This window comes from Magallana gigas, chromosome 1, assembly GCF_963853765.1.
Source record: "Magallana gigas chromosome 1, xbMagGiga1.1, whole genome shotgun sequence".
NCBI lineage: Eukaryota > Metazoa > Mollusca > Bivalvia > Ostreida > Ostreidae > Magallana > Magallana gigas.
Window position 1 is genome coordinate 44889093 of NC_088853.1, and position 21689 is coordinate 44910781.

The 21689-nt window shown below is 33.3% G+C and overlaps 1 protein-coding gene and 2 long non-coding RNA genes across 9 annotated transcripts in view; 1 reads left to right on the top strand and 2 right to left on the bottom strand.

The window, feature by feature from the left end:
- Window positions 1–21689, bottom strand: part of LOC105330604 (serine/threonine-protein phosphatase 6 regulatory ankyrin repeat subunit A) — a 119117-nt gene that overhangs the window by 13349 nt on the left and 84079 nt on the right. For 2 of the 7 annotated variants that reach the window (XM_066068089.1, XM_066068087.1), the window contains exon 1: window positions 2763–2852. The exons of the other annotated variants lie outside the window; for them this stretch is intronic. The gene's annotated coding sequence lies outside the window, so the exon portion shown is untranslated. Of the gene's footprint in view, window positions 1–2762; window positions 2853–21689 lie in introns of those variants that run through there. 7 annotated transcript variants of the gene reach the window in all.
- LOC117687389 (uncharacterized) lies at window positions 11324–13077 on the top strand. Its single transcript, XR_010708246.1, has 3 exons — window positions 11324–11646; window positions 12122–12186; window positions 12846–13077. It is a non-coding gene; the product is annotated as an uncharacterized lncRNA (long non-coding RNA).
- LOC136270498 (uncharacterized) lies at window positions 19707–21347 on the bottom strand. The gene is made up of 3 exons (XR_010708248.1): window positions 20716–21347; window positions 20002–20114; window positions 19707–19785 (listed from the first exon to the last, which is right to left on the bottom strand). It is a non-coding gene; the product is annotated as an uncharacterized lncRNA (long non-coding RNA).

Consider the following 21689-nt stretch of genomic DNA (forward strand, 5'->3'; position numbering starts at 1 on the left):
ATTACTAAAAGGCATCAAATGGTCAAATAAAAAAAACCCTTTTACCTCCTGGTTTGTTCCAGGGGTCTTATCAAAGTTGTTTTTTGTATGCCCGATTTTCCAGTTTAACTGAAGTTTATTGAAGTTAAACTGCATTATTCTCTAAAAGGTGTTACAATCTTAATGTCGCAAATGGAACAAGAACCCTAAACCTCTAAATAAAAACCTAATGATCATGTGACCACCCTTTGTTTCGGAAACCAGTCAAGAGGTAGAGGAATGAGCATTGTACGTGGATTTATAACTTTTTCACGTGATACTGTTAATATGCACAAGGGTTGTTAGAAAAGTTCGCGGACAAAGTGAATTGCGGCAAAATTAGTACTTGTAGGATGGCGTATGTTTTATTAAATGACTATCAATTGAAAATAAGTATGCAAAAATCATATGATTTTAACATTTTTTTCAAAATATACAGCGACTTTTACTTTGCATGAATTACATAATTTTACGGAACACCATTTCATATTTTCACGACGTCGGGCACGGTGTTGGTGTTAATTTCGGTAACGTCAAAAACGTCATTTTCACTGATAACGTAATGATACATTTCATTAAGTACAGCATACGAAAAATTAAAAAACAAGAACTTTATATTAATTTTTTCTACGTTTCAGAGATTTTGTATTTAAGTATGCAAAAAACCATATAGATTGGATTTTTTTTTCATAAAAGATACAGCGGTTATTAGATTTTAATTTACTTGAATTAGATTTACGGAGCACCATTTCAAATTTCCACGACGTCAGTTGACGTCAAACAACTGCAAGTAAACCCTGTTACTCTTTTTCAAAGTAAACACCTTTGAGTTCCACACACGTTTTTTTAAGCCATTTAACTTATTTATAAAATGCATGTTCATACCATTATTTGTAAAGTTTTTGTACATTGTCTTTTGCGGAATACCGTTGAACATTTAGGTTCAAAAATCTCTACTTTAGATTTAAGGGAAAAAATCCATAGGTGCAAGGTCCGGGCTGTTTGTGGGGGTTTTGGTACTGCTAGAGCTCAAAATATCAGTTCTTCTATCTTTAAAAGTCTGTGATTTTAAGTGTTAACCTTTGTTTTAAGAAATAGCAGCATCTAAGGACCTTTTGGTTTCCATCGGAGATTTTCCTGCGTTCAAAATTAAATGAAGGCACGGCGCTTCAAGATGTCCGTTGAGGACAACGTTTTTGACTCATTTTTTGAGCGTTGTTCGTACAAATTAAGCGATAAAACGGTCATGAATTTTCCAATTTAATTGAAACTTTAAGAAAACGCCCTTCATAAGAAATATCGTTCATTTTTCTGCGCTCAAATGGTTCATTTTCTTAATAGGGAGAAATGCGTACAAAATATAAAAAAATAAAATTCTGACATGCTCCGTGAAGCATATCTTTTCAAAATAATTAAGCTGTATATTTGTTATGGTGCATTTGAAACATACAAATCTTTACGTATTTCATAGAAAATACGTCAAGTTTAAATCTAAAAAGTTTCGCTGGTATCATTCAAATAGTCCGCTCACAATCGAACTTGTCCGCGAACTTTTCTAACAGCCCTCATATTTGTGTTACTGTTACCTGTCCGTCTATGAAATTGATGAACCAGAAACAATAAGTTATGGCATTAAAAAGATATATTTTTGACGTAATGTAAATGTAAAAGTAAGTATTAAATGATATATTTTTGACGTCGTCGTGTCAATAGCTGCCGTCAGGGGAAAAGACAAATTGAATAACGCGCCTAAGCGCGTTATGATTATTGTCTGCTCAACTGAATGTAGTTATTGACACGACAACGTCAAAAATAAATCCTTTAATGCTAATATTTACATTCCCTTACTTTTGAAATCAATTACTTGCTTAAATAAATCAATACAAATTACAGATCAGGGAGGGAGTGAATTAGTAACAGGAAAAACAGCTGTTTTATAAAATTGGTTTAAACTGGCTATCACATGGACTTTTGCGTTGAGATCGATAAGCATAAAAAATGATCCATGAAAAAATAACTCTTGAAATTTAGCTCATAACAATAAAATCAATATTTTTGTTGAACAATTGTAAATCATGATGTTTTGACAACATGTAAGAGATATATTCTTTAACCGAAAACATAGAAATCATCGTTTGGAAACTTCTTATGTAAATTCAAACGCAGTAAATAGTTGTTGCATTTAGAGGCATATAAAGATCACAAAATTTAATGAAAAACACAATAAACTTCTTAAGTCTTAATACCTAGAGAACAGCTAATACAAAGATACGTTTTTAAATTCATGAACGGGAAAGGACAATTAATCTAAAAATAAAAGGACGTGTTTTCACTATCAAAATGATGCCGTTATATCATATTGGTAAACTTAGCAGCAATGTCTCTCTGAGACAGAAATCATTTTTGACCATACTGGCTGAATACATGTTGTTACTATTTGTTTTTTCATAAAAGAACACAAACAAGAAACAGTTATTTACCTAAAATAATGGATGCTTATACAAAGAACTAAAACACGAGAAACTAAAATATTGTTATGTATAATTTCGTGTTTACTTCTTTTACACTTCCTGGTCATGATTACAAATTAATACGTTTTCCGTTTTATATTTTAAGGAGCAAAGTTTTATACTGGAAGTAAAAAAATGTTTGTAAAAGATGTTTACCAGAAACTGATGTACATTTACAAAAATTAAGTTAAAGAACAAGACATGTGCACACAACCAAAAGAAAAAAAAACTTACTTGTTTTGCATTTTTAAAAGCAGCAATTTTGCCTAACAGATGGTGCAACCTTAATGTCGCAAATGGAACAAAATTACCGAACCTCCAAACAAAAAACCCATTGATCATGTGACCACCGAACGTTGCGGAAACCATGACGAGATACACGATTAAGCATCCTCAGTGGATTCACTGTCTGTTCACGTGATACTATTAACATGTATGTGTGTTACTGATGCCTGTCCGTTTATAATATTCATAAACCAAAACCAATATACATCTCATTTAGCAGCATAATTAAATGACACAACTACGAAAAATATTTTTTCAAAGGCCATCTATTATTTTATCGAAACGGAAAAAATAATAAAAGTTTCAAAGTGTAAGTTGCCATTGAAGTAATAGTATTACTCTCCGTCTATAGAAAACTCAAGGAAAGTGTTTTAATCGCAAAGTTATCCGTCTAGTCTAAGTGAAACCAAAACTTCTTAAGTCTTAATATTTAGTTACAACCAATACAAATATACTCTGTTTTAGTAAATGAACAGGGAAGTTAAATTAAACTACAAATGAAATTATGCTTGTCTTTTACATCAGTAACCTAAATTGCAATGCTAATCTTTAACCTTAATAATCCTTTATCATATTGGCTGAAAATATTTGGGTACTGCTTGTTTTCTATAACAGAACATACAGTCATCCTTTCAAGATTAAAAATAAAATATTTTCATTTATCGGGATGGTTTCAATTGGTCGCCATTTTTCAAGGAAGTAAAGAAAGGAAGTGAGTCTTGATTAAAAAAAACCCTTAAACTGTACAACCGCAGAGAGAGAGAGAGAGAGAGAGAGAGAGAGAGAGAGAGAGAGAGTATGTAAACAATGCCTACATTTTAGTTAAATATAAATATCGTATTACTGTTGAGGAGAAAACAAATTACTGTTGAGGAGAAAACAAAATATATGTTCAAAACCAGAGAGACATTTACTTGTTTAAGTGCTTTATATATTTACATTCAGCTTAACTGCTTATTCTCTAATTGGTGGCGCAACATTTATGTCGCAAATGGAACAAGAACAACCTCTAAACAAAAAGCTAATGATCATGTGATCACCCTACGTTGCGGAAACCAGTGAGGAAATACAAGATTGAGCATCAAAAGTGGATTTATGATTTTTTTTACGTGATATTGTTAATTGGTATGTGTGTTACTGTTGCCTCTCCATCTATGAATTTGATGTACTGGAAGCCATTCATTATAGCAATGAATTATATATTTTTGCCGTCTTCGTGTCAATAACTGCCGCCAGGGGAGCAGACAAATTGAATTACGCGCGTTAGCACCTAATGATAGTTTGTCTGCTCAACTGACGGCAGTTATTGACAAGACGACGTCAAAAATAAATCATTTAATGCCTATTTTTACATTCCACTTTTGAAAGCAATTACTTACTTACATAAACCAATATAAATTGCAAATCACGGACGGGGTTAATTAGTAACAGCAAGAACAGCTGTTTAATAAACCCGGTTGAAACTGGTTATTGCAAAGCCTTTTGCGTTGAGATCGATGAGCATGAAAATATAATCAACGAAAAATAACTCTTTAAATTTTGCTTACAACATAAACATCAATATTGTTGTTGAATAATTGTAAATCATTGTGTTTTGACAACATGTATACAATATATTTATTATAGAGGTTCGCTCCTTAGGTTTTGGGTAGCCATTTTGGGTAACCTCTAGTCTTAAAATTCTGCATCACATATAAATTCTATTTGAATATCTTTGTTTTACAAAGTCAAATATTTTTATATTAAATAAAATTGTTTTAAAAAATTACATTTTTACAGAGTTTAGTAAGGGGCTTTATTTTGTGACGGAAAGTTTTCAAGAAAGAAATGAACAATTTTCATAACTCACTTGTTTTAGAGTATTGTTACTTTAGCTTCATAATTCTCAGCGCAGACCAAACATCTAGATAGTTTGTGTATTACAATATATTCATGGTGTTCTGAAAACGTATTTAAACAATATTTCGATATTTCTATCGATATATTTTGACATATTTAGCTAACTTTTCACAGAAGTTAAGAAAAAATTAACTCCAATTTTGGTCTAAAATTAGCTTATTTCATGCTATATCTTAAATTTTCTAGATGTGACCCCTATTTGTTTTACTTTTAAATGAGACATTAAAGGTATGTCTATTTGTATGCAACGTTTTGGAAAGATGACATTAACCTATCTTTTTTTATTTGTGTTATGATAACTCCAAAATTTTGTAATATCTGTTATTGTGTTTATCATGTACTGGCCTCTAAAGCCACCAGTAAAACAAAAAAATTTAAACTTTGACCTCGATTTACTTTTATATTCACTACATGTGTTCAACGTCATACTGTATTAAAATCATAGCTAAATGATAGTTCAAACTTTAAGCATTTGTTTGATTTATTCAAATTATCAATTTCCATGTCAAAATTTAGCAAAAATGTCAGGAAAATTATAATTTCTGTTTGGGGCCTATATTTCCAAAAAATGAGATGTGACATGGGTCACAAATTAAATAAATGAACATTGTAGGTTCCCATCTTTATAGCCAGGTGGTTTTTTGGATGATTGACATTACTATTTCTTGAGGTGCCAACCTCCTTTATCGATAACATAGAAATCACTGTTTTTGGAACTACTTATGTAAATTATATGTAAATTCATACGCAGTGATTACATGTAGTTGTTGCATGTAGAAGCATTTAAAGATCACATATTTTAATGGAAAAACACATTATAATGTTAACACATCTCAGTAAGCAACAAAATTTTAAGACAATAATACAAAATAAATATAGTTTAGTCAAAAGCCTTCAAGTGTGTGTAATCCTTTAATATAAAGAGACAGAAAAAAAGTCTAAGTTGCCATTCAAGTGGTATTATTACTCAACGTCTAAAGAAGACTCAAGTAATGCGTTTAATCCTATCACAGGGCATTTTGTAGATAATAGCTAATACAAAGATACGTTTAAAAATTTATGAACAGGAAAATACAATTCAACTAAAAATAATAGGACGTGTTTTCATTTTCTAATCACCGAAGCAAGATAAAAAATAAAATGATGCCGGTACGTCACATTGGTAACCTAAGCAGCTATGTCACTCTGCGACAGAAATAATTCTTGATCATACTGGCTGCATACATGTGGATACTATTTGTTTTTTCATTAAAAAACACAAGCAAGAAACATTTGATTACCTCAAATAATGCTTATTCAAAAAACTAAAAGACGAAAAACTAAAATATTGTGATGTATAATTTCGTGTTTACTTCTCTTACCCTTCCTGGTCAGGATTGCAAATTGATACGTTTTCCGGTTTTTTTTAATGTGCAAAGTTTTATACTGGAAGAATGCAATGTTTGTAAAAGATGTTCACCAGAAACTGATGTACATTAATAAAAAATAAGTTAAAGAACAAGATATGTGCACACAACCAAAAAAAAAAACTTTCTTGTTTAATTGTTTTGCATGTTTACAAGCATTATCCTGAACAAAAAACTAATGATCATGTGACCACCGTACGTTGCGGAAACCATGACGAGATACACGATTAAGCATCGTCAGTGGATTCACTGTCTGTTCACGTGATACTTTTAACATGTATGTGTGTTACTGATGCCTGTCCGTCTATAAAATTGATAAACCATAGCCAATGTACATCTCATTTAGCAACATAATTAAATGACACAACTATAAAAGCATATTTTTTCAAAGGAAACGGAAAATTTAATATAAATGTTTCAAAGTCTAAGTTGTCATCAAAGTGGTATTATTACTCTCCGTCTATAGAAAACTAAAGGAATGTGTTTTAATCGCAGAGTTATCCGTCAAAGCAAAACTACTTATAAGTTACAACCAATACAAAGATACTCTGTTTTAGTTAATGAACAGGGAAGTCCAATTAAACTACAAATGAAATTATGCTTGTCAGTAACCTAAATAGTAATGCTAATCTGTGATCTTAATATTCCTTGACCATGCTGGCTAAATATATTTGGATACTGTATTTTTCTATAACAGAACTAACAGTCATCCTACTTATTAAAAAAAAAAATTTCATTCATCGCGATCGTTTCAATTAGTCGCCATTTTAACAAGGAAGTATACAAAGGAAGTGAGTCATAATGAAAAAAAAACCTTCAAGTGCACAACTGCAAAGAGAGAGAGAGAGAGAGAGAGAGAGAGAGAGAGAGAGAGAGAGAGAGAGAGTTATGCAATGCCTTCATGTTAAAGGGAGTCACCTAGGGTTTCTTTGCCATTAGGTTGTATTATTACTCACCTGAACAGAAATAAAACGGACTGCAAATATTCATAGACTCAAATACCCATAGAATACAATCTAGATATTTCGTTTACCTAACAAACTGATGTACATTTACAATGATTTAGTTACTTTTACTCAGTATTTTCAGTCAATTATTCAAATTATTAAAACACAGATGTGAGAATGATAAAAATAAATCTTCTTTTTAATGATTCACGGGAGTTATTAAAGTAGCGTTTATTGCAGAATAAATCTACTTAACTGACTTAGTTACAACCTTCATATCTCGCATGAATCACCAAATAGAACATTCTATCGATTAAACATATATATGACTTTATTAAATCTATTTCTGTTCTATTATGATTTTCAACTATAACAACCAAATGAGGGGACTTGGAGACTTTTTATAGAAAAAGGGTTTTTTAATGTTAGGCCATAGTTAGCTTGAGTTGTAATTTAAATATAAGTGTAAAAAAGCACAATTTTCACAATATAATTCATAAACCATACAAATATCCCTAATTATAATTTACACTTAGATAAGACTTTAACATATTAAATATTTAAAAAAGAAACATTTCATCTATGTATGCGATATATATATTTCTAAATTATATTTACGTATCTTTATTCATTGATTAAAAATGAACATGATTATTCAAAATGATACGTAATCATTAAACGTATTTTTAATCATTGATAAAAAAAAAGAACACGATTATTCTCATTGATTTGTAATAATATTAATTCATTATTCATTCAACGTATTTTTTATTATGATAAAAAGAGCATGATTATTCACAATAATTGATTTGTAATGATATTCATTCATTATTTATTCTACGTATTTTTAATCATTGATTAAAAAAAAATCATGATGATTCATAGTTATACGTCACGGTATTCAATTTTTACAGATGTATATACATAAAAACTTGATAGAAAAACCGAGTTTGGCTGTTTGCGTTACATTAAAGAACATAAACTATTAAAAACCAAATTTCAATTTAATGACACCGTCTAACATGTTACTGTATCTAATGTTGGGTTCATACAGTTATGACCATCATACTCTTCTGAGAGTACAACAAAAATGGTATATCATACCATTATATAAATTGCATTCAATAGTCACGTTGGTTTTATGATACTTGAGTCTAGATGGTTAAAGGTGCATTATTCATAAACTTATTGTTCTACAACCTATTTCTGATTCATGATCATGAAGTGCATCATCTTTGTTATCTCCAATCAGAAGAGTGTTTGCTGGAGAGAGAGAGAGAGAGAGAGAGAGAGAGAGAGAGAGAGAGAGAGAGAGAGAGAGAGAGAGAGAGAGAGAGAGAGAGAGAGAGAGAGGGGGGGGGAGGGGGGTATCGATGTTTAATGACTATGATAGTTTTTGTATAATATTGCCTTTATTACTTTGTTCCAAAATGGTAAAAATTTAAATAAAAATGGAAAAAAGCTTTAACGCTAAAAGTCAAATGTATCTTTTTTGACGCAGTTTGGATCTCTAAGCAACTGAAGTGACGATCCCTGAATCAGCGTACAGTCTACGTATTTTTCTAATCACTATTTCTAACACAAGAGAAAAAACAACCAATCACATGCTTCCATGTTGCGTCCAACTTATTCACTTTTACGACCAAATGCATGTATCTGGGTCGCAATGAGCGGCAGATATTGACTTATTTCTAGATCCTGCAATGGTTACCTTACGCATATCAGATTACATTGGAATCTAATCACATTGCTACCGAATTCCTCAGAGCAAATAGTTAATTCCACAGAACTTAAATTATGATTACTAAACATTGAGATATACATGTTCACATCCGGCTGATAATAGTTTTCTCCTTACATTAAATCAAATATTCCAAGTTTTATTTGGGGTGAAATGGTCAATTTCAGTCTAAAAAATGCTAATAAACTATCATACAGTCAGTTCAAACATTTCTTTTACAACATACACCATAGCATAGCATAGCATTGGAATCTCATAGATTCTCATTCGTCATAGTATACCATAGCATAGCATACAACATGATTTTAACTCAGTTTTAATTTTTTTCATTTGAAACAATAAATGTTCATATTGCAGATCAATAGTAAACTTTGGCTTCGAATCATTTTACTTCAAAATATGCGGAACTATTCTGTGTATGGAGGCGTTTTTGTTCAAATCTCATAGCATACCATAGCATAGCATAGAATACCATATCATTAAGCCCTTCATTTCAATTTCACATAGCATTGCATATAAATCTCATTGCAATGCATTGAAATCTCATGGCATATCATCACAACTGCATACCATAGCATAGCATGAAATTGTAAAATATATGTATGAAATGAATGTATTAATGAAGTGCAATGAACCAGGAACTCACCTAATTTTATCATATTTGACATAATTTCAAGGTCGACAAAGCTTTATTTTTTCCTCATATGAATTGGTTGTTCTAGGTAAAATTTTAGTAACGGAAGGAACCTACATGTTTCTGAAATTAAGAAATTATTTTTTTTTTCATGATGCTTAACAACAATAGACTTGATACAAAGAGTAATAAAGGCATACTATTTAAGTAAACTTTCTTTTAATGACTAACGGTAAGCGATTTTACGCTTTGTATTTTAATTTACTAAATGCGGGGAAGGGGGTTAAAAAAGGCAGGTCAATGACCTACTATTGAGTAAATGGTCATTGAATATTTTTTGAAAATTTAGAAAAATGAATATCTAAAAAAATTCAATTCAGTAAATAACAGCAAAAGCACCTGCGGGGTTCGAACTCGAGATGTACGGATCACAAGTCCGACACTTTATCTACTCGGCTAAAGAGTAAGTCGCATACTTTGTCGAGAAAACCATTTTAATAAAACGAAATGTCGTTTTTGATCAGAGGGCAGCCAATTTGTAATGATGTGTTATTCCACCTTAATGTAATATTCGTGAAAGAGAGGGGGAAAGGGTATATGTAGATTAACTTCCCTCCACTCAATATCTCAAAATTAAATGAAATTAAAGAAACGATAGACAGAAATGGGTTTTGTAAATAATTCAAAAGGTTTTGGGTTGGGGTTTTTGTTGTTGCATGTCAGAAATATTTCATCAATAATTATTTAGGTGGTAAAGAACTCTTTTTTACAATTTATGGGATAGTCGCAGCGAGAGAAACGGGGGAAGGGGGCATAATCTTTGTGCTTTTTGTTCCCTCAAGTAGAATGAATTTTTCAGAACTTTAAACCTTTGTTCGTTTTTATTGTTTGACATATTAATTTTAGAATTATGACTACGCATTTGTGTTGATACAGTCAGTAATTATTATAAAAAAAAAAAATAAGAACACATATGATTAGGAGAAAATATACAGTATTATGATTATCAAATACCGTGAAAAAAGGAATACTGTATTTTACTAGATCGATTTTCAAATTGCAAACACGTACACGGTCCCGCCAAAACGCTAATAGAAGAATGTACAAGAATTAAGAATATAAGACTTCAATTGCTGTAATATTGATATAATTCATGAACCTTCCATTGTTCTGACTATGTATTCTGCTCAATATGTCTCGATACTATTAGTTTTATAAGTTTTAATTTAATTTATAGATTAAATCAATCATATCTACCATTCTGTTATCTCCAAAGAGAGAGAGAGAGAGAGAGAGAGAGAGATAGAGAGAGAGAGAGAGAGAGAGAGAGAGAGAAAGGGGGCGGGGGCTTTTGTGTCTCTCTTTGCTGTTTAGCGGCATATTTGTTTGTTTCTGTCGTCAATATAACCTGAAGCATTCGGAATCGAATATAAGATTAAAGAAGTCTGTTTCTTTTGCGTCTAACCCGAGATCATGTTTAGTAGTGCATAAAAATAGCGGTACGTCAATTTCTCTAATATCTGCTTTCCAGGTAGGTGGGATGTCATCGTTTCCATCATTTCCGTCGTCGGAAGTTTCCGAGTCGTAATCAAATGGACTCTCATTGTCGGTCTCTCCTTCATCTGAGTCTGTGTCGGATTCACAAACAGTCATAACAGGCGTCTTTGAACAAATTCTGCTGAGACTCAAAAACCTTACAGGCCCCGCCGCCACCAAAAAATTACCGTACTCAGCCTCAATTCTCAACTCAAGTGTTGAGGACGTCCTCAACTGAGAAAATTCTCAAATCGCCGCCACCAACTACATTGAGTATGTACTAAGTAGAGTAGGATTTTTTTTTAAAAGTTCTCAACTCTATTGAGTACATACTCAGCTGATTTTTTTCATTGATTTAAGCGGTTTTGTGAAATGCAAATGGAAACAAAATATACAACGTATTGTAATTGTTACGTATGAAATGAATATTATTGTCTGCTTTGTTTATTTCTAAAATGATGGAGCTTGTGGAAATTCAAACGGCAAAAGAAACGAGTTTTAATAAGAAAAGGGGCACCAATTGGACCCCAGAAGAGGAGATACTTCTAATTGAAGAAGTATTAAAGTATGAGGAAACTCTTTTCGGCAAAATGAAGGGTTCGGGGAGTAAAGGGAAGCATGGTCAAGTGAAAGAGTCGACCTGGAGATCAATCGCCGAAACTCTGAATTTGTAAGAGCTTCTATTGTATGATATACCATTAACAGTATTTAGTTTTCTCAATTTTAAAGGAAACAATATCTAAATTCAACCTTACCGTTCCGTGTACTTGATGTTTTGGTGTCTAAATTAAAGTAATCTCCCCTGATTTAAGCAAAGGTGACGTGTCATTTCGACTCATGACCTTCTGAAATCGGACTTTTCGAACTATATATTTACTATATAAGTCTATTTTGTGTACGTTTATGATTATAGTATGGAAAATATACATGCTTTGGAAAACGTTTTAATGATATACTGTCTTCTGTAATCGTAACTCGAGCACTGGAAGTTCATTTAAATAAATATGTGCATGTTTGTTAAAAAGTCATACATGTACATGCTAAATACAATTATATATTTACAACAACTTCCACGGAACTTACTGAATGGTATAACTAATCTCGGCGTTAAAATTTTTTTATGCAAAATTGACTTTTTAAATTAGAAATTACAAGAACGACAGGGACAATAAAACAATTAAAAAGAAGTTCAACAACATCAAACAGCGAGGTATAAAATTTGTTGATTAAAAGTTGTTCTTTTGTTGTTCTTGCATGTTTCAGTTTATTCTGCTTATTGTAATGTTGTCACCGTTGATACGATTTCTATTTTACATGTACTATATTTAAATTTAATTTTTTTGTGTAATGAAACAAACAACCAATATTAAAAAGTAACCATTTGCTGTTAAAATTATCTTCGGTAAGAACTATTTAATTCTATTTTATTATGCATTCATAACAATATACATCTTCGCTAGCAAAGGGTTTTCTGTCTACTTTGGTTTATGGGGAACGGAGTGGACCGAAAACCCTTGGCTTGTGAAGATGAACATTATATTTAGAGAGAAAAATTGATTCGTTTCTAATACTATTATTTAAAAATGTGAAAAAAAAAATACAAGGGGTAAAGTGAACTTGTATCAGTAAAACTGACTTAATTACAACACTAACAAAATATATTTAATTTCTTTATGCATACAAAAAATAAAGTTAAATGCTAAAGTTTATTTTAAGTAGATGTAATTGTGTAGAGTTCAAAACAAAAATAAAATAACGAATTAAATATTATTGTTAAAAACGAATTGATACAGGCATATAGAAAATTGACATGATGCGATCTTACTGTTCTTAATTGATAAGGGTTTTAAGAAATATAAACTTACGCAGGTAAAGAAAAAATCAGTATGCTTAGAAGGCCTAAGACAGGAGGAGGTCCAGCCCCTCCTTCTTTAACAGCATCGGAGGACGCACTGATGCAAGCATTTGACGGACGGCCACAGATATGCGGTCTGACGGACGGTATCGACACTGACGCCAATGACGGTAATATGAACAACAAACTTCCAATTTTAAAATCATCTCATTACTTCACATTTACTCACATTCATTTTTTTTTTTATAAATCTATCACCGTGCAAAGTTCACTGTTTAATTATAACTTTATTTTGGACTTTTCTTTTAAAATTCAACATCTGTTTCGTAATATTTTCTCACAATTTATTTCTTACAAAGTTACTTATTTATTTAGTGATTTACACTTTTCGGACTCTTAATGTGATTTCAAAGAGACAGAGTGTCATGTCTCAAGGACTGTTAATCTCTTAAAACAACATTGTGCAATTATCAGTTTTTCATATCTTGGACATCAAAGACTCATCGAGTTTATTTAATTATTTTATATCTGTAAACCTTTCACTCAGCTTACTTATGTCATCACTTGTCAATTTATACTCATTGTTCAGATTCTTATAAATAATTATGTACAATTGTCAATCGGCAGTCTGGAATACGGCGGCCAGCCTCGGCCACGTCCGACTCACCCAGAGTCTTGAGTCCGGAGGCCACTACTGGCCATATCCGACTTGTTTGTAAAATGTCTGTCTGTTAAAATGTTTTAATGTTGCCATCGTTGAATCTCGGCCAATAAATACGGAATCCTTCATCACTTGGTTTATTTGTCTGGAACTGTATACTGGTGGACCTTTGGGAATACGGCAAACCTACCCTTCGTTATTACCCTACGGCCCACAGCGCGCCTACACCTTATACCCTTTTCGCCAAAATTCCCTCACCCGGTTCGTACTGCACACGACCGATGCAGATCCAGAAAAATTCCCTAGCACCGTGCAAATCTACGCGGTCACAATTGGTGGATGAATCCTAAGGGTAATTACAACGCCCGGGGCTGCTGCATATATTTTGCAGTAGTCAGATTCTGGACCTCTTCAGCCAGCGAGTTCCCCCATTGAACATCTCAACGTAACAACGATGGACAACAAAAGTTCCAGCCGCCATGAACTATGCAGACAGTTTTCTCTGTTCATCACCAGGAAACATCGGTCATCTGTAAAAACTTCAGCTGTCCTCAAACGTCCGTCACCGGTGTAAGAAAATCAAAGAACAGAGGAAGAAATGTGATATTCCATTCAAAACACGAGGACGTGTTTTCCCCGGAGCGGTGGGAAACTATCACCGTGCAAAATTCACTGTTTAATTATAACTTTATTTTGGACTTTTCTTTTAAAATTCAACATCTGTTTCGTAATATTTTCTCACAATTTATTTCTTACAAAGTTACTTATTTATTTAGTGATTTACACTTTTCGGACTCTTAATGTGATTTCAAAGAGACAGAGTGTCATGTCTCAAGGACTGTTAATCTCTTAAAACAACATTGTGCAATTATCAGTTTTTCATATCTTGGACATCAAAGACTCATCGAGTTTATTTAATTATTTTATATCTGTAAACCTTTCACTCAGCTTACTTATGTCATCACATGTCAATTTATACTCATTGTTCAGATTCTTATAAATAATTATGTACAATTGTCAATCGGCAGTCTGGAATACGGCGGCCAGCCTCGGCCACGTCCGACTCACCCAGAGTCTTGAGTCCGGAGGCCACTACTGGCCATATCCGACTTGTTTGTAAAATGTCTGTCTGTTAAAATGTTTTAATGTTGCCATCGTTGAATCTCGGCCAATAAATACGGAATCCTTCATCACTTGGTTTATTTGTCTGGAACTGTATACTGGTGGACCTTTGGGAATACGGCAAACCTACCCTTCGTTATTACCCTACGGCCCACAGCGCGCCTACACCTTATACCCTTTTCGCCAAAATTCCCTCACCCGGTTCGTACTGCACACGACCGATGCAGATCCAGAAAAATTCCCTAGCACCGTGCAAATCTACGCGGTCACAAATCACAGGTACTTATATTCAAACGAATATATATAGGCATCGATTATAAGCATATTGCTGTATTGTATTGACATTTTAATTTTCGCCGATTTACGAACAATTTCAAACACTGTTTCATTTATTAGTCCCCTACCGGTTTCATCGGAGGGGACTATAGCTTTCCTCTGCGTCCGTCAGTCCGTCTGTCCGTCCGTCCGTCCGTCCGTCCGTCCGTCTGTCTGTCCGTCCGTCCGTCCGTCCGTCTGTCTGTCCCACTTGAGTTTTCCACACTTTTTTTCTTTATGCATTTGAGGAATAATATGAAACTTGCTGAATAGCTTCAAAATGTCACACTACAGATCAAGTTTACACTTTTATAGCGTCTGATTGACATATTTTCGAGAAAATTAATTTTTTATATTCCAATTTTTTAATGTTCGGGTTCGTTATCGGGTTCGGTGTGTACTGAATAAACGAGGCCAGTATGTAATTAGTAATAATATCGTGCGTTACTTGTACCATTCCTTTTATCATTTCTAACAAACAAATAAATTCTGTAAAATAGTGTCAAACATTGTGTTGTAAATTTAATCGGCAGGGTTGTTTTTTTGGTATTATTACAATCGGGTTCGTTGTCCGGTTGGGCTGTTTAACTGTTTGGTTTGATTTGGGGTACAGAAGACGGTAAGAAATGATATTGTGCATAACAGTGCATTGTTTTCACAAATATTTACCAGCGAATACAGAATAGACTTGGCGAAATTACAGGAGATGAAATAAAGTATTATTTTACCTATTTTGTATATAATTTCTATATCAGCTATATAGTTTTAATTTCCTCTGTTCTTTTATCTCTGATTAAAGCATGACATCTCGTTTACAATAGCTCTGAAATAGTTGTGTGCTTGGAAGCTTTCATAGAATAATACAAACCGGTAGGGGACGTGTATTGCTTATGCAATACTCTCAGAATGCTTGTTATGTTTGTGAACTAATCTTGTGCTTTGTTTTGCTAAATTGAATACAACGCTGTATAAATGTAAGAAACCACAGAATCTGTAAATGACTTCTTCATTAATAATACAGTCTCAACTTTTGATTATTATCTTTTAAGAAGTGAACAGGCATAACCTACATTTGCCTGTCCACTTCTCAAAAGAGAATAAACTCTTGACCTGTATGTAGTGTGCGAGTTGAGTCTAAACAGAGAGAGAGGGGGTTTAGGGAACAATGAGAGAGAGAGAGAGAGAGAGAGAGAGAGAGAGAGAGAGAGCTATTATTTGCGTGGACCCTGAGGTCCACGCAGAAAATATGTAAGCGAGGTTAAACCGGATGCTATGGGGAAAATGCAACCTGCGCATGAGCCAGCCTGGTTACTGTGCGTAATGGGTAGCTTAGGGAACCAGGCTTGCACACGTTTATCTGAATCGGGATCGGGATTCCGTTCCATATGCACACTTATATAAGGACACAGACCACAATTATTTTTCCCTCTTATTCCTTTATACAAAAATAAATCATATAAAAAAGTCCACCGGCTCAAATGAGTTCAAATACAGCATACCTATAGAATGACACTAGTCCAACAACATATCCAAACTACAGGAATATCAATCGAGAGGGGACTGAGATATGGCCCCTAAAATAACCCCTACCATGAAAAATTCACTTTCACTTTGGAATTTGTGTAAACATTGGCCTCTTTACACCCTTTCTATTGCGCCTGTAAAGATAATTTTTCTAAATTTTTTCCTGCCTGTATTTTTTTTCAAACCTTCTTCTTTCCATCCATGCCATAAAAGGAACCAAATTCGACCATTTAGTACCCCTAGGAATTTTTGAAATAATACATACATTTTTAGAATGGAACTACTTGCGTGGTCAATGAGCACGGGGTAAAAATAGTGGTATGTGACCATAAGTTCAAAATTGTAAAGTTGTCGGTGAACAGTACAGTAACAAAGTATTCCTTTTAAAGAAATGATCGGCATGTGATATGAACTGTCAATATTATGAAATAAGTAAATGTTATGCCGAAACTAACAAGCATCAAATAGTATAATTTGCAATGCATTGTTGTTTTCCGAATACACATGTAACTTAACTTTACTTTTATAGTACGCGAGGCTAGAGTACTTCCCTATTAAAATTTATTACTTCCCTATTAAAATTTATTAAGCATTTAAGTATGATTGAATAATTATGTTACTGTATAAAATTTTAAATCTCAAGAAAAATGCATTAAAATATGAATTTACACAAAGCTGTCCCTGCATAGTTAACAAAGTAGTGCGAATCGTAATTTGTGAGCAAATAGTAGAATTCACCGAATGCCTGATACTATACATGCAAACTTCATTAATAGACAGATCATGATATTATTTAGGAGGTATGAAGCCTTTTAATTCTGAAATAAAAAGTCAGGGCTATAAATACATGTATACGTAAACAACGTACAAATTTAGTGGTTAAAAGAAGGAGGCTAGAGTCGGTGGAATCTCTGATAATCTTAAGTTATTATAAGGCTTTCACGTTTTCGTTTGAAACACACAAAATGGTCCACGTATTGTAGTCCTTTTTTAAAGGACAGTAACTTGTTTTACTTTTCTAAATATGCTAGGGTAACTATATCTAACTATACTTGTTCAAACATCTTGAGCAGGACTGTTTACGTAAAATACGTATCCACGATGTGGTTTCTAATGTTGACACCATCACCAGCTACGATGATGTTCCCGTTTCCACCGCGAAGTTGTACTTGATCTTGCGTAGAATCTACGACGTCACCCCTGTCTACACCAATATTGTGCAAGATTGCACAGGCAATGACGTATTTTGTTGCTTGATTTGGATCTGTCCTGTTTAAAATTATTGACCACAATATTTATAATTCCGGGTATATGCCGTATTTTGTTGAAAATATGCATTAAGGTGTAATATCCCTCTGCTATTAATTTTGCCATAAATTTTTTAAAAGTGTTCTTATTGATTTTCATCAAAGTCAATATCAGTCGATTCATATGAAACAAATTTTAAGTGATGAAGCGCTGCTAGATTTTTCAAAAATTGATAAAATGTCTAATCATGATATTAAGAAAACTAGACATAGTGATAAGGAAAAACAAAATTTTACCATCGCAGCATAAAATTAAAAATCCAAAATGTATATGAAAATAATATATAGTTATATACATTTTCAATTCATATTACAAAACATATTGAAGCGCTGCATTTTAGTTCAGAATAGCACTTTGTTGTATAGGTTTGCAACTAAAATTGCTTCAATCAACAAGAGTTATCTTTCTTTATCAGAGACTATTGAAGGTTTGACATACATGTTTTACATACAGTGCAAGAAAAATTGCCACAGTTTCTTAAATTTCAGAAAAGGTTTTCTTTTTTAAATTTGGATAAGATAATAGTAAATAGATATATATATTTAAGAAATCCTAAAAATGTAAACCAGAGCATTTTGTTATGTAACACAAAAAGGGGATCAAGTGAATAATCTTCCAGTAATTGGTATGATATCAATACAGGGATATACTGTCTTGAATCAAATGAGCTGAGATATTAGGGTTTTTTTTTCAATTTGTTTTCCCATATCTGCTTCCTCAGAATAGAAAAGCTTTATTCAATTTTAAACATTTGAAATGTTATAAGTTATAATTATACGATTTCAACTAAGTCTAGAATTTGTAATTGTCTAGGTCACATTTTTCCCAATTATAATTCATTCAGCTCTGCGAACGAGCTATAGATAGAGAAATAAAAATATTCAATCCAAATATTCTCTGGCCTAAAACATCAAACATGTACCGTACATGTACTGAACAAGTATATAAAATTTAGTTATATTTTAAAAAAAAGAATAAATCCATCGGGAGGGGGGAAGGGAGAGGGGGAGGAATAGTCATGTAGATATTGCCTCATAAATACTTTATCATTATGATACATTTCTTGTAATATTTTGTAAAAGTTTTCTTTACTTTTTTGCCCCCCTGCTTCAAAAGAGCCATGGGGTTCAGTTCTAATTTTCTTTTTCTATCTTTGAATTCAAATAAGTGTATCGCCTTCCAACATAAATTGGGACCATGCACCGCCTCCCTTGTTGTTACATGCATTAATAATTGTGAGTTAACAGAAACAAAGTGATATTATTTTCTACAGAAGTTATCTCTCTTATCAGAGGGACATTCCACCTTTTTTTTAATTAATTGCAAAACATGATTAATATCAATTCATGAAATATATATTTAACAATATGAATTATTTATATGAAACAAAGATGCCTGTATTTGGATATCTAATTACAGACTTTCGTATACCTAAGCACTCCTTGAAGACAAGAAAATCTGCGTTTCAGAATTCCAAATGTCTGTTCCACCATTACCCTAGTTTTACAGAGGGATGCATTAAACCTTTGCTGGGGGGCAGTGGACGGGTTTAGAAAAGGTGTCATTAGGTACCTTTTACAAGGATAACCAGAATCTCCCAAAAGAAATCCACTATGAACGCCTGTTCGAATGACATATTAAATTATTAACTCATTCGTATAGCTTTTGAATTAACTATTCTGTATTTGCATGTATCTGAATTATATATTTTCTTAGCCTAATACCATTCTCAAACTGCTGACACAAAGTCGACTCCACCCATGCGCGGATCCAGAAATTTTTTCCAGGGGGGGTCCGAAGGATAATTGTGTTTGCCAGGGGGGGGGGGTCCGAGGCATATTTTCGCGATAATTTTACTATGTAAATTTAATAAATTTTCATTTTCCAGGGGGGGTCGGGACCCCCCCGACCCCCCCGACCCCCCCTCTAGATCCGCGCATGCCACCCATTTCCGACTATCGTGCACGCTATCCGGGCCATTTTGCGCAAATACTTGTAATCTTATATTTGGCATCGCACACGGCCTGCAAACAAATACTAACATTGTTCAAAACAACATGTATTTCACTGTTATTCCTTCTTCATAGTGTACTAGTAATTTTTTATAAATTGACTCTACGCTTAATTTATATGAAAATAAAAACTCATTGTCATTGTAAATATAATTGCATGTACAATACATGTAACAACGGGAAAAGCTCGTATATGTAAAATATTTTTCACTGGGTGGGGGGGGGTACCTGTACATTCAATGAATGGAATCCTTTACGGTTGACGTAATCTGGCTCATTCTCGCTAGGAGCAATGATTCTTATAAAAGTTCCGTCAACGCACCCCAGAACATTGGGGAAGCCTATATAAGAAAAATTAAATAAAGTAAGACAGGTGTATGATTAAGGACCGATACACGTGATTAGAAATCCAAAAGATGGAACATATTGATTTCTAAGGCATCTGTGAACCATTGTTTATTTTTTTCTTATCAATTATTTTATAAGTTAACTTAAAGGAAATAAATATTAAACAACAAACACATTTAGGCCTACATTGATTTAAAATTGACATCTTGAGCTTATGATTTTTTATACCTTATAATATTAATTTTTACATGCATTGTACTTATGCTAACTTGACTGCCGTTATAAAATAGTTGCTTGTTTTTTTTTAATATGAAAGAGGGGAGTGAGTATGTATGGGAATAAAATCACTAGTTTATAAAGAAGAACATTATTATTAGTGCTTGTAATTTCGTGACATGTACATGTATGTGTTTGATCAAATCTTGATAGATCTGTAGGAAATCTATCATTGATAGCAGTACTTTGATTTTCATTGAAGAGTTATCTGTTCATTGCCAGTTGTCTTTCTTTATTATCAAAAGAGAAAGTACACTTAAGACGAGCATTGGGGACGAACTATAACTGTTTATATCTGTGAAAGGATGCATTTTATACCTGCTACTGCCAGAAATTGTTGTTTTATTTCCCTGGCACAATTACCCGTTGGAAAAGTGATGGAGTTTTTCAACAGATTAGTAATTATGGAATCTGTAACAGAACGGCAACATCTTCCGGTTGTTGTCTCTGATACTCCAATGCTGTCCCCTACCAGTCTGTGGTATGCCCCCGTTGCCAGAAACCTAAGGCAGGTAAGTAGCTGTAGAGTGGGTGGTAAGGCACAGTTCTTGGCAGTGTTGTGTACAATTGATGGGGCAATAGAGTCCAAAATGTACTGAATGGTTGCGGGACGGAACCTATATCTGTCAAAAATTTCATCATCTGAATACTCTTCTAGCGGATTTAACCTGTCTCGGATGACTCTTCTTGAAACTTTAACCTCGTCTAACATTTGCCGACGTCGGGCGGCGTCGCATATGTCGTCTGTGGACAGCCATTTTTATTGCTTGAGTATTTACTTGAGATAGGTATCTAGCTATCTCAAATATTTTGAGTACGTACTCAAAATTTTTATTTGAGTACGTACTCAAATATTTGGTGGCGGTGAATTGAGGCTGAGAATAGGGAGTTGAGTATTTTCTCAGAGTTGAGGCTGAGTTTTGTACTCAACTATGTTTGGTGGCGGCGGGGCCTGGCCGAAAGTAAAAAATATTACTCTGTTCACTTATAGATTCGCATTTTATCTAATGGATTAGGCAATCTAGCATTGAATGCTTGAAAAATAACAAGCTCTAGATCCATACATCAGCCAGGAGTGTCGCATAATGAAATTAGAATGTTACTGTGTTTGATCCACGGTAAACAGACAGCTTGTAAGTGACAGGAGTCTGGAGGTGCATATGTATACATTATGGCGGACATTACATTTTATATGGAGTATATAATGATTCGACATAGCCAGCACTGGTAAACATATATGTCACATATACACATTAAAATATTTATAAACATTCATAGTAAGCACAATGGCC